At 38.6% G+C, this 13,463-nt stretch overlaps 1 protein-coding gene across 1 annotated transcript in view; it reads left to right on the forward strand.

The window, feature by feature from the left end:
* LOC127650386 (NACHT, LRR and PYD domains-containing protein 3-like) overlaps nt 1–13,463 on the forward strand; it is a 125,294-nt gene that overhangs the window by 85,593 nt on the left and 26,238 nt on the right. The window lies entirely within an intron of this gene.

Below are 13,463 nucleotides of genomic sequence, written 5' to 3' on the forward strand. Positions count from 1 at the left end.
TCTCACATTTTTTACTGTCTGACAGTGACTTTGATGAAGGACTGCACACACAAGAATCTCCCGTGGGAATATTTCATAAAGTGTCCACGTGTCTTCATAGGGAAATCCATTTTGGACAGGAGTGACATGCTAGAAAGCAAACTGTAAATCTGTACACACTCCTCCTCCCTTTCTCTACCCTCATTTAATTAAACATGATTAATTCCACTGATTTAGCAGCAGCTACAGGCAACGAATGTGATCAATGTCACAGACTTCATCTGCTTTTATGGTCTAAGATTAAACTTCAGGATTGAACAGGTTTTCTATAGATTTACACCACTGTTTGAACACTGAAATAAATATATTTGTAATAACCTGCTATTAGGGCTAACCAGTTAATTTGCAACATCACAAATTGCTGCATTAAAGTTTTTTAGTTCGACTAAGAAAATCAAAGCAGAAAATTCACAATGAACAAAAGCACACTGGATGAACTAAACAATTAAAACAGAGAGAAAATATAATATAGAGTTCAACTGATGTGCTGTCACAGGCAGATATCATCTATATTACAACAGTTTCCAATGTGGCTCATCCAATCAGAATTTACAATCAGAACATTAATTTTTTAACATTGTTTTACTGCTCCACTGTACAGTACCTTATCATGAAAGTCTGTAACTCTGGATCAGTCACTCCAGAACGGGCATCAGATAGTTGAGGATGTGTTTTGTGCTGTCCATGGTGGGGTCCATGAAGTCCCTGCAGTTCCCAACACAACAAAAAAATTTGACTAATCTGACAGTTACATCACCAAACTGAGACAAAGTTGATGCTGCTGAAATAGTCATAAATATCAGTAACAACTCTGATTTACAATCCTAAAATATCCAGCTGTAACATGAAGAATCATACAGAGAGGAATTAAAGAATGAGGTTTGTGCACAAAAACAAGATAAAAAGAAGATATTTTCCATGCGACTGATACTTCAAGCAAAACATCCCCTATAATAATTGAGTCACGTGCTGCACAGATGGAGCTGCTTCAATGATGGAAAATAAGGATTCAATGCACGTGTGAAAGAAAAGTCTCCTCACTGTCTTGTGTTTCACTGGATGATACACCGTCAACCCCTGACCAGCAAACACATCTCTGATGAGCTGAATGAAATGCTCAAGACGTCAACTTTATTAAATCCCGTCCCGTCCGGTGAACAAACCAATCTTTGTGGGGCTGTGTGAAGATGAGGAGCACCAGACACTCCTCCTTCATATCCAAGTGTGCTGCCTATCAAGGGGACAAGTGTTAGTTCATTTTATTGAACTGAAAGAAAAAATAAAGGAGTTCCTGAGACTGAACCGCAAAGGAGGAGGACATAGAGTATTTAGAATTGGAGGACGAGCTCTTGGATGTTGAGACAAATTTTCTTCTGAAGAGATTCTTTACCGAACACGGGTACAAACGGTTCTGGCTCGTGAAAGGTCCCGACTTCCCGACTAATCTTGCGCACCATGCCAAAACCAGACTCATCCTGCCGTTTGTCACAACATATCTGTCGGAGACTGCTTTTAGCTCTCTGCTAACCATCAAAACGACGCCACGCAACAAACTATACGTGCACAATGACTTTCATCTGACTGTCACGAAAATCACACCTGATATCCAATCTCTAGATCAAGAAATGCAGGACCAGAACACACATTAAATATCCACACTTAAAACAAAGACACCATTCAATCAGGAATACAAGAAATGACATAAATAAATATGCCACTAGATGGCAATCAGTTCCTGGTGGTAGAATGAGGGAGAAGAGAAGAGTGAGAATGCTGCACATGTGCATATTACTTGTCCTGTTGGTTTTGAATTTGTTTTATTAAAATTTCCTGAAGGAATATCTTTTTAGTCTTTCTTGTCTACATGAAGACATAACACATATAATTTTATATAATGTATAAATATGCAATAATTTAAATGTAGACTTGCAACTCATAGAGCAGAAGAGAGAATGGACTGACAGGAATGCAGATAACACTGGATATTTGGTTCAAGATTATGTAAAGAGGAATTATTATAACTATATGCCAATATTTACTGATGATCTAAAGATCCAGAGTGTGCATACCTGAGTTTGATGTAGTCATATACAAAATAATGAATGACAGATTATCTGTATTTACAGCAGAAATAGCAGCTATAATATTAGTGTTCAATGGATAGAAGAAGGCCTGAGAGAGTTTCATTTGTTCTGACTCTATTGCAGCTCTTAATAGTTTCAATTCAAAAGAAACAATAAGAGATGATTTATTGATGGAGATATTTATGATAATGCTGAGAATACAAAGAGTTGTAATTAATGTACAGTTGTGTTGGGTTGCTGCTGATGTTGGTGTGGAGGGTGATGAGATAGCAGATGGGATGCAAAGAGAGTGTTGAAATTAAAGGACAATGAAATAATGAAAGTTTGGAAAAGATGAGGCCAAATGGAAGAACGGCAGTGAGGGAATCGTAGCAGAAGAAGTGGGACACAGATAGCAAACAGAAATCAATTAAGCTGAAGACTCTCAAAGGAAAATGCAGAAGAGAAGAAGTGATTCTTTCAAGATTAAGACTCGGACATACACTGTAAAAAATAAATAGTTGAGAAAACATAAAAATATGAGGCAACTTGATGCAGTAAGACTTTTGAGTTGTCTGAACAATTATTTTTTAGTTCTTTTCATTAATACTACCTTGTTTAGCCAACGTAAATTTGTTCGTTCATGCTATTTTGATCTTCGTATTTTGCAAATAAATATATTCTTGTCACAGCAATTGAAACAACAATTACTGTTGTTGAGGTTATTATTTTTTTCTGTTTCCTGGATGTAAAAAGTTTAATTGGCCAAATAAAGCATCGGCACATATCCTTTTCATATATATAGTGATTCTACATCTATTTACAAATGACAAACATGTTCTTATTCCTTCATCCGTTTATTTCAGTTCTGAACACATGCAAATTGTAAACATTGCATTAAGAATGTATAAAATATTTTGTCAATTCTAAGTGTTATTGAAATCTTAAAGGGATAGTCACCCAGAAATAAATTCTGGTCAACATTTACTCACCCTCATGTTATTCCAAATCTTTATGAGCTGCTTTCCTCTCCAAAACACAAATGAAGTCTACTTCTACTGTCTACTGTCTGGTTACCAACATTCTTTAAAATATCTTAATTTGTGTTCAGCATAGGAAAGAAACTTGCACAAGTTTGGAACAACCTGAGGTTGAGTAAATGATGACAATTTCATTTCTGGGTGAACTTTCCCTTTAATTAACAATTTAAACTAAAATGTAGACATGGAAATAGTTGTCCAAATTTACTTCAGATGTCTTTAGAAAAAATCATAGGCAAAACCAGATCCATTAACATTCAAAACAATATCAAACTGCACTGAATTTGCTGACAAAAAAATAAATAAAAAATAATACCATGCATCCTGGTTTTGTGATTATATTCACAGTGTGAATGTTGGAAGCAATTCCAACATTTTTTAGATTGCAGCTTAACACATGCTTGCTTTTTATTTTAGACTAAACAGTTTTACTATCAGAAGGATTATTAATAAGAGAGTGCAGTGTTAAATTGTAAAAGAGCTTGAAATCTGTTTTAACTTGAAATAAAAATGGCAACAAAAATATGAATGTCTTGAGTAAAACTATCCATTGTAAACATTGTACAAAACTTCAATGCTTGTTTTTTATCAACAACAGGACCAACAACAACAGTATTTTAAGTGTCTTGACTGTCATCTTAAATCAACTTGAAACACAGGTCCAATTATGCCTCGCCAACATCCATTTGTTTAAGGTGCATCCACACTCAAAATTTGGTATCAAAATAGTTTGTCTTTGTTGATGACAAGGTATGCCATCACACTGTTAAATTGTCACTCCTAGCAGTTTGTTTTTGAGAGAAAGCACACGTTGGGTGCATCCAGACCCAAGCTCCATGAACAAATTTTGAATAGTATCAAAAGTGTACTTGAGGCTTTTAGGATATGAAAAGTTTAGAGCATAGAGAAGGCCAAACAGGTATGCTAGAGCAGTAGAGGCATCCGGGAGACCTTCCAGAACAACAACCTCCTCCAGTATAACAGCAATGTTCTGGATCATTGGTGATGTTGTTTGGGTGTTATCTTCCAACACATAGAGAATGCCAACAGAGACCCCTTTTGTCCCATCTTCAGTTTCCTGTGACACAAACACAATACAAATATATTTCAGTTTAAATTTCAAGTTGTTAGCTTTATTTAAAAAAAAAAAAAGAAAAAGAAAAAAGCAAGTGGTATTGTATTGTTTTTAGAGTATGAACACACTATGAATTTTCAGCTTTGTAGTGGTAGATAGTTTTATAATGTGAAATCAAAATCAAATGTGATTAATCAAAAGTGATTTTTTTTTTTTTTTTTTAAAGACAACAAAGAATGGCAAGACCAGGACTAGACTGTTCTATATAAAATAATAGTAGTAAAAATAAATAATAATAGTAAATAGTAAGCAGAAAACACCAAATCTGGAAACGGTTTAAGGAGTGTCCAATCCTGCTCTATGGGTTACTGTGCTGCTGAGTTTAGCTTTAACTCCAATTAATTAAATCTGAACAAGATTATCAAGATTACTAGAAACTTTCAGGTAGGTTGGAGCCACACTCTGCAGGATATTGGCCCTACAGGAGCAGGTTTGGACAACTCTACTTTAAATGGCTAGTTTACCCAAAAATGAAAATTCCATCATTATTTCCTCACAGTCATGTTAATCCAAACTAGTAAGACTTATGTTCATCTTCAAAACAGAAATGAAGACATTTTAAATTAAATCAGACCTTTCTGTTCCTCTACTGACAGCCACAACCACTTTCAAACCCCAGAAAGGTAGTAAAGACATCATTAAAGTAGCCCGTGTGACTACAGTTTTTTAGGCTCAATTTGAAAAGCGATATGAGTGCTCTGTATGTAAAAAAAAAAAAGACATCTGTGGCAAGCCGGGCGTGGTTCAGCAGAGTCTGCAATGGTAGAACGAGTCAGGGGATGAGCAGTAAGTAAGTGGGTCAATTATAAAACGAGTAACACCGGTTTCTGATAGCAGTAATTGGCATGGAGAGACTGTATGCATGTTCATAAGATCACCATGTTGCATGTGTGTTATGTTGACGTGAGGGCAGACATTCTAATCTGGAAGCGTTTCAATGTTAAAAAATAGGGAAAGAGGGATGCTGTATGCAAGCTTCGTTTATGAAGTTCTACATTGATGTAAATTTAGGTCTTGGTTTGTTTTTGGTGCTTCCAGGATGGGTGAGAATCTGCTCTTGCGCCAACACAACACGCATACGTCATAGTACTCTCGTGAAGGTGTGTTGGGAGATTTTTATTTTTTTAATAAAAAGATATAATATTTATCTATTTTCATATAAAGATTTAGTGTAACTTCACAGAATTGACATTAAACCACTGTAGTCAATTTCTATGTTTTTACTACCTTTCTGGGCCTTGAAAGTGTTAGTTGCGTAGCAGTTAATAGAGGGACAGATATCTCTCAGATTTTATTATAAATATCTTGACATTGTGTTTTGAAGTTCAACAAAAGTCTTGCATGTTTGGAATGACATGACAGTGAGTAATTCAGGACAGAACTTGCATTTTTGGGTGAACTAATCCTTTTAGACTTCCTTTTAAAATCTTTGATACATACTTTACACTTCTTGAAAAGCTCGGTTGGGTTCTCACGAAGAAACACAGGAGACCTTCCAAAGCAGCAGTCCTCCTGTGATTAACTATGTCTGTCGTCTTGATAAACATACAAAAGAATTATCATCAGCCAAAGTAACAGATCAAACCATCAAAATACTGAAATTGAACTTACCCTTTCATCAAGTCTATCTAGGAGTGCATCCATGTCCTGTCCGAAAGCTCCTTTTCTGGCTCTGTAAAGTTTCAGGAGCTTAAGTGTGTACATGTCAATAGCTGTCATGAAGACTCCCAGAAGGTCTTTGTTTGTAATTCGGAAAAATTCCTCACAAATCTGTTCATAAACAAATGAATTGTATTAACAAAACTCTTAAAAAACAACGAGTACACATTATTTACTGTGATCTGAACACCTATTAAGAAAGCAGAAAATAAAAGATGATATAATTACCTGTTCTTGATAAAAGAGTGCAGCAAGCACATATCACAAACCCAGGACATGCTCTGACTGGATCTCTTCCCAAATATTCCATATCTAACACTTTCGTCTAGTTTTTATTTGTTGACGAAAACTTCAGATTTTTGTCATAGTTTTTTTCCCATTCAAAACGGTTTATTTATTTAGTTATCGTCTGTAAAAAATTCAGTGACGAAAATTATTCGTCAACGAAATCACCACTGAATAAAACACCGTCAGCTCAGGAATATACAATTCATTGCATGCATGAAATTCAAAGTAATTTTAATACTCACCTACAGCAGTAGGGCAATATTTAGATCCTCAGTAGAATCAGGATTGAGCCGAATTCCACATGGGACCGATAAAACGAGAAGCTAAAGCACAAAATGGAGAAGGAAACCCTGTGCATTTGGCGCAATGTTTTTCTCATCACGCATGCACAAACTATTTTACTCCCAGCTTTGCCGGTCAACATAAAAACGTTTGTCCAGAAAACATTGTTTAACATGTAGTGTGTCATTTTGTAGCATTCTGTTGGATTAACATGTATTTTTATGTAGATTCACAGTTATTCACAATTCCTAATATATGTGACTCAAAAATCACAGTACGCTGGACAAATGGTAATTTTATTTTTTACAGTGTACTGGATTCAAATCCTTTATTTAATGGCAAAGTGTATATCAGATAAATGTGATGTTTGTAATGTTCCTGAACATGTTGAGCATGTCATAATGAGGTGTAATAAATATAATTCAGAGAGGAACATTTTATGTGATAAGATGTCTGAGCTGGAACGAGGATGAAATTTACAAGAGATTTTAGGGATATGTGAGAAAATGAGGGAATGTTGTAAATCTCTCTTTACTTTTCTTAAAGATACAGGATTTATTTATTTATTGAGTAAACTGAAGTTCATAAAGGCCTGATGTTGCACACTTCAGTACAGCAGATGGAGGATGAATCTAAACACGTTGTTTTGTGACCGTCATTAAACTCAGAGAGAAAATGGTGTCAATCAGAAATAAAGCACTGAAGAAGATAAAGAAAACTGATTCCTTCAAGACTTAATACTATATAAGAGATCTCAGGCAGTTGTTATTTTGGGCTACTAAAAGAATTTACTGGAGACCATTTTGTGATAAAATTGGTGAAAGTTTAAATATAAGTGATTTATGGGGCATGATTAGAAAAATGTTAGGGATTGAAATGTACAGAACAGTACCGGTAATAATAGATGGGGATAAATATCTCATTTCTGATAGTGGAAAAGCAGAAGCATTGACAAAAGCATTTGTTCAAATACATAGTAATATTAATATATCAGAGGATATGAAAATACAAAGAGAACAAACTTTGAGAGAAAATACTGATATCATGGTCCAAAGAGGGTCTTCTGGATGTATTTTGGATGTAGATTTGATATTATATGAACTTAAGCAGGTATTGTCAAGTATAAGACATACATCTCCAGGAAAAGACGATATATGCATGAAATGATAAAGCATCTATCAGATATATCATTGAATAATATATTACATCTTTTTAATAAGGTTTGGAAATTAGGAAAGCTCTCAACTTCTTGGAAACATGGAGTAATTGTTCCTATAGCTAAACCAGGGAAGAAGCATTCAATAGCAGCTAATTATAGACCAATTGCACTAACATCCGATTTATGCCAAATAATGGGAAGAATGGTGATAGCTAGACTAAACTACATGATCGAATATAATGATCTGTTATGTCCACATCAAAGTGGTTTTAGGAACATTTTTATAGCGACATGATGGATTCTATTATATGCTTAGAGTCTGAAAGAAATCAGTAGATGAAGTGGAAAAGAGGGCAAATAACTGGGATTTCAGAGTATCAGTAGACAAAACTCGTCATTTGTTTCTAAAAAAGGAAGGGAACTCCACAAATAAGATTAAACTGTATGTACAAACATTAGAACAAGTCTCAGTAATGAGGTTTTTGGGGGTTTGGATGGACTCAAGCTTCGATTATCACATTAATACAATAATAGACAAATGTAAAAAAGGAATACATGTTTTAAGATGTCTGTCAGGGGTTGATTCGGCAATCATTAAAGAATATATTGTGCAATGATTAGACCAGTAATAGACTATGCATGGTCTAATAGACTAAGCATGGTATATAGTTCTGCATCAGCATCAATATTAAGCAGAATTAATGTCATCCAATCACAAGCTTTAAGAATAAGTTGTGGGGCATTCAGAACATCCTCTATTCCAGCAATACAGGTGGAAATGACAGAGATGCATTTGGAAGTTCAGAGGCTAAAATGAAAAATGACATACTGGAGTACATTAAAGGGACGTGCTGAAAAGCAGCTAAAATGCACAAAAGAAGCTCAGAACATAAGAATAGACAACATTAATATCAGTACCACAGTGGCAGTGCCAATAATACCTCCCTGACTTTTCCCAATGCCAGCCGTTGATCTTCAGTTCTTAGATAAGATGAAAAGTATATAGTTGTGAAACAGCATCTGGGACATGAATATTACAATAGTATTCAAATCTATACAGATTCTGGACAAACGGCAACAGCTGTTTATATTCCTCACTTTAAATACTTACTTACTTACTTATACCTGCTACCCCTCCTGGGGCATAGGCCGCCAACAAGAGCTCTCCAGGCATCCCTGTCTTGGGCTTTTCTCTCCAGTTGGCTCCAGGTGTATCCAAGTTCTTTGGTATCAGCTGCCAGATCTCGGCGCAACGTATTTCTTGGCCTTCCTCTTTTCCTTTTGTCTTGGGGATTCCAGGTGAGCGCTTGCCTGGTGATGTTGGAAGCTGGCTTGCGGAGCGTGTGGCCAATCCATCTCCAGCGTCGTTTCAGGATCTCATCTTCTGCAGGAAGCTGATTGGTTCTCTGCCAAAGGTCCTGGTTGCTGATGGTGTTTGGCCAGCGGATCTGGAGGATTCTTCGCAGACAGGAGTTGATGAAGGTCTGAGCTTTCTTCATTGTCGCCACTGTTGTCCTCCATGTCTCTGCACCATAGAGAAGGACCGCCTTGACATTGGTGTTGAACAGCCTGACCTTTGTCCTTAGGCCCAGTTCCTTTGAGCTCCAGATGTTCCTCAGCAGTAGGAAGGCTGCTCTTGCTTTACATATTCGTGCCTTGACGTCAGCGTCTGTTCCGCCCTGCTTGTCGATGACACTGCTCAGGTAGGTGAAGGCCTTTACTTCTTCTAACGCCTCTCCGTCCAACTGGACTGGGTCGTTGTTGGTGTTATTCACCTTGAGGATCTTTGTCTTCTGTTTGTTGATGTTCAGACCTACTTGAGCATAGGTGGCAGCTGTTCTGTTTGTCTTCTCCTGCATCTGCTGTCGGGTGTGGGATAGCAAGGCCAAATCATCCACGAAGTCCAGGTCGTCGAGTTGTGTGAAGGGTGTCCACTGGATTCCTGTTCTTGTACGTGCTGTTGTAATCTTCATTATCCAGTTGATGGCTAGCAAGAAGAGAAAGGGCGAGAGCAGACATCCCTGACGAACCCCGGTTCTCACTTCGAAGGTCTCCGTAAGCTTCCCTTCATGGACCACTCTGCTGGTCATACCGTCGTACGAGTTTCGGATGATGTTAACGATCTTGGCTGGCACACCATAATGCCGGAGAAGGTTCCAAAGGGCACTCCTATCCAGGCTGTCAAAAGTCTTCTCGTAGTCTACGAAGATGATGTAGAGGGAAGAGTTCCACTCCAGTGACTGCTCAACAATGATACGCAGGTTGGCGATCTGATCCGTAGGATCTGTCTTTCCGGAAGCCTGCCTGCTGGTCACGGAGTTGGGTGTCCACCTGGTCCTTCATTCTATTCAGGATAATCCTATTGAACACTTTCCCTGGAATGGACAGTAGCGTAATCCCTCGGTAGTTGTCACACTTGCTGAGGTCGCCTTTCTTAGGTAGCTTTATAATGTATCCCTCCTTCCACTCCGTGGGCACCTGTTCCTCCTCCCAGATTTTCTTGAACAACGGGAACAGTATCTCTACCGTTGTTTCCAGGTCTGCCTTCAATGCTTCTGCTGGTATGCTGTCTGGACCTGCTGCCTTGCCATTCCTCTGCTGGCCTACTGCCTTGCGGATCTCTTCTCTGGTGGGCGCACTGCAGTCTATTTGTAGATCCTCTGATGCTGGATTGATGGTTGGCGGGTTTGCTGGCATTTGTCTGTTCAACAGTTCTTTGAAGTGTTCCCTCCATCTGTCCATTTGTTGCTCCTCTCCCTTCAATATCTTTCCCTCCTTGTCTTTCACCGGCCTACCTGGCTTGCAGAACTTCCCTGACAGCATCTTTGTGATGGAGTGCAGATCTTTCATGTTGCCATTTCTTGCTGCTTTTTCTGCTTCGGCTGCCAGACCATCAACATAGATTCGCTTGTCGGTTCTAATACGCTTCTTCACCTCTTTGTTGGCAGCTGTGAAATCTTCTTGTGCCTTGGCCTTCTCCGCTCTTGTTCTGCTGTTGTTGAGGGCTGCTTTCTTCTCTTTCCTTTCCTGAATCTTCCTCAATGTCTCTGTCGACAACCACTCCTTATGCTGGTATTTCAGGGGTCCAAGGACAGCACTGCATGTTGTTGTTATGGTTTCTTTCACTCTCTTCCATCTGCCATCCACTGTATCCTCCTCCTCTTCTAGTTCTTGCAATATTTGGAACCTGTTGCTCAAAACCACTCTAAATTCGTCCAGCTTGTGTGTGTTCCTCAGAAAGCAGGTGTTGTACTTGTGCCGCTGTGCTGTAGTTCCCATCCACCCTTTCTTCAACTGCAGCTTCAGTCTTGCCACTACAAGGTGGTGGTCTGATGCGACGTCCGCTCCTCGCTTCACTCTCACATCCTGTAGGGATCTTCTGAATTTCCTAACGATGCAGATGTGATCTATCTGGTTCTCGGTGGAGCCATCCGGTGACACCCAATTGCCTTGTGTATCCTCCTATGTGCGAAGACGCTGCCGCCGATCACCAGGTTATTAAGAGCACACAGATCTGCAAACCTCTCACCATTTTCATTCATGTCGCCAAGTCCATGTCTTCCCATCACTTCCTTATACCCGGTGTTATCCTTCCCCACCTTGGCATTAAAGTCCCCCATCAGGATGGTGACATCTTTTTCTGGGTAGCTCTCCAGGATGGACTGCAATCTGCTATAAAACTGCTCCTTGTCTCCCTCCTCACTGTCATTGGTGGGTGCATAGCTCTGCACAACATTCATGGTGATCTTCTTTTTCTTCGTTCGGAAAGATGCTGTGATGATCCTTGGGCCGTGGGCTTCCCATCCAGTGAGTGCTCGCTGTGCTGTTCTTGACAACATCAGCGCTACTCCTTGTGTGTGGGGGGCGTTTTCCTCCTCATGTCCCGAGTACAGCAGCATCTCGCCAGTGATCAGCCTTTTCTGACCGGACTGCGTCCATCGAGTTTCGCTGATTCCAAGCAGAGTGAGGTTGTAGCTCCGCATTTCTGCTGCCACTTGCGCTGTCTTCCCTGCTTCGTACATGGTCCTCACGTTCCATGTACCGATGTCGGTTGCCCTGGCTGAGAGAAGGGAAATCGGCCCTGCAGCTTCCAATTTACGTTGGCTTTCACTGCACAGCGTCATACTTTTTCTTGACGAAAACCCATCTCTCCCCAAGGCGGAATTGCCTGTTTCTCTTGTTTGCGTTTCTGTAGCAAAAGGTTTTCTTACAGGGTGGGGTTGCTAGCCCCACGCCTAACCCTCCTCCTTTCTCAGACCGGGCTTGGGACCGTCCATGGCGGAGTTACTTTAAATACAGTTTTGTAAAAAGATGATCTTTGAGTGCTGCTTGTCTCTATCATGAGAAAAAGGCACCACTGACAGCAGTAAAATACACATTTGATAAAGTTTAATTACAAAACACAATTGTCCAGCATCTGCAAAGAACATCAAACACTAGCACGGTTGAAATAACATGCTGTATTTTTACAAAGATTGATTGCACAAGTTAAATATATATTTTTTTATTTACGTTTAGCAGAGAAATAAATTTACAGCACAAATTATGGTTACTCCAGGGAAGCTTGTGCATCAGCATTAGATGCTGTAAATGTTCCGCCCCTTACTGAAACAGGAAATATGATTGGTTAAAACATCCAGTTGCATCTGAAATTAATGTTCTGATTGGTGGATCATCTTAGTCTGTGTTACCTGTGCCATCAGTTGCACTCCCACCTACCGCCGCTCCTGTGCATTTAGAGAGAATCTTTGTGCACTTAAATATATTTTTTTTTTAATAAATAGTAGATTGAAAACATTTCGGGTCAAAAGACTACTCATTTTTCTGGTGGCCATATGTATCATTACTTATTTCAGGTGGGCATACGCAACATATGAAGAAAGATAGGTGGGCGTATGGCATTTTTCTGTGTATGCCCTTGAGAAAATACCAATAAATACAGCCCAAATGCAACTCTGTTAGTCATATTTCTATACATTATTCTACAGTGTTACATCATATTGAATTATATTGATTCATATTGGCACGCTTTAATGGTTTAGGATTTTATCAGAAGCAGAAAATCAACACACACACACACACACACACACACACACACACACACATGTTAAGCTTTTATTTGTGCATGTAACACTGAAACTATATCAATAAGTTTTATGGTTGGTGCTTCATCATCAAGTTTTTTGCTGCTTTATTTTGTACTAACCAGCAGATGAAACTGTTTTGACACTCTGGAAGCTTTTGAATATTTTCCCGGGACAATCAGAGAAAAGCTTCAGAGTTTCACAATGCTTCATTTCCCCATTCCTAATATTCTATACTAAAATTAACATGTTATCATATATTTTACAGCAGTTAAAGACAAAAAAACTATTATTTTCATAAACATTGTTTAATGCAGAAGAGTGTGATTATTTTGATGTTAAAATACTCAGACTCCTCCTCTTCAGATGTGAAACTTTTAAAACAGGATCCATTTTGTGACAAGATCAGGAAATTACACGACGAGAGAAACAGAGAAAACGTTTGACAGTTTTTGTTCCACTAAATCGTCTGAAACAATCAATAAATTCACTGTGAAGTATTTTGCAGGTGATATTCTAGTCAGTAAAGAGGAAGTGAACATCAACAGTTCTTGACAGGTGAGTACTGAACTGCTGCTAAACAAACCAAAACTCACAAGACAATAATAATAAACCTTTCAAACTATCAGCTACAGTAAGACATCTAACAGATATCTAAGTATTAATCACAGCAGAACAAACAGATACTGAGACTTTTGCTCTTTTATCTGAATT

This window comes from Xyrauchen texanus, chromosome 10 (genome assembly GCF_025860055.1).
Source record: "Xyrauchen texanus isolate HMW12.3.18 chromosome 10, RBS_HiC_50CHRs, whole genome shotgun sequence".
Taxonomy (NCBI): Eukaryota; Metazoa; Chordata; class Actinopteri; order Cypriniformes; family Catostomidae; genus Xyrauchen; species Xyrauchen texanus.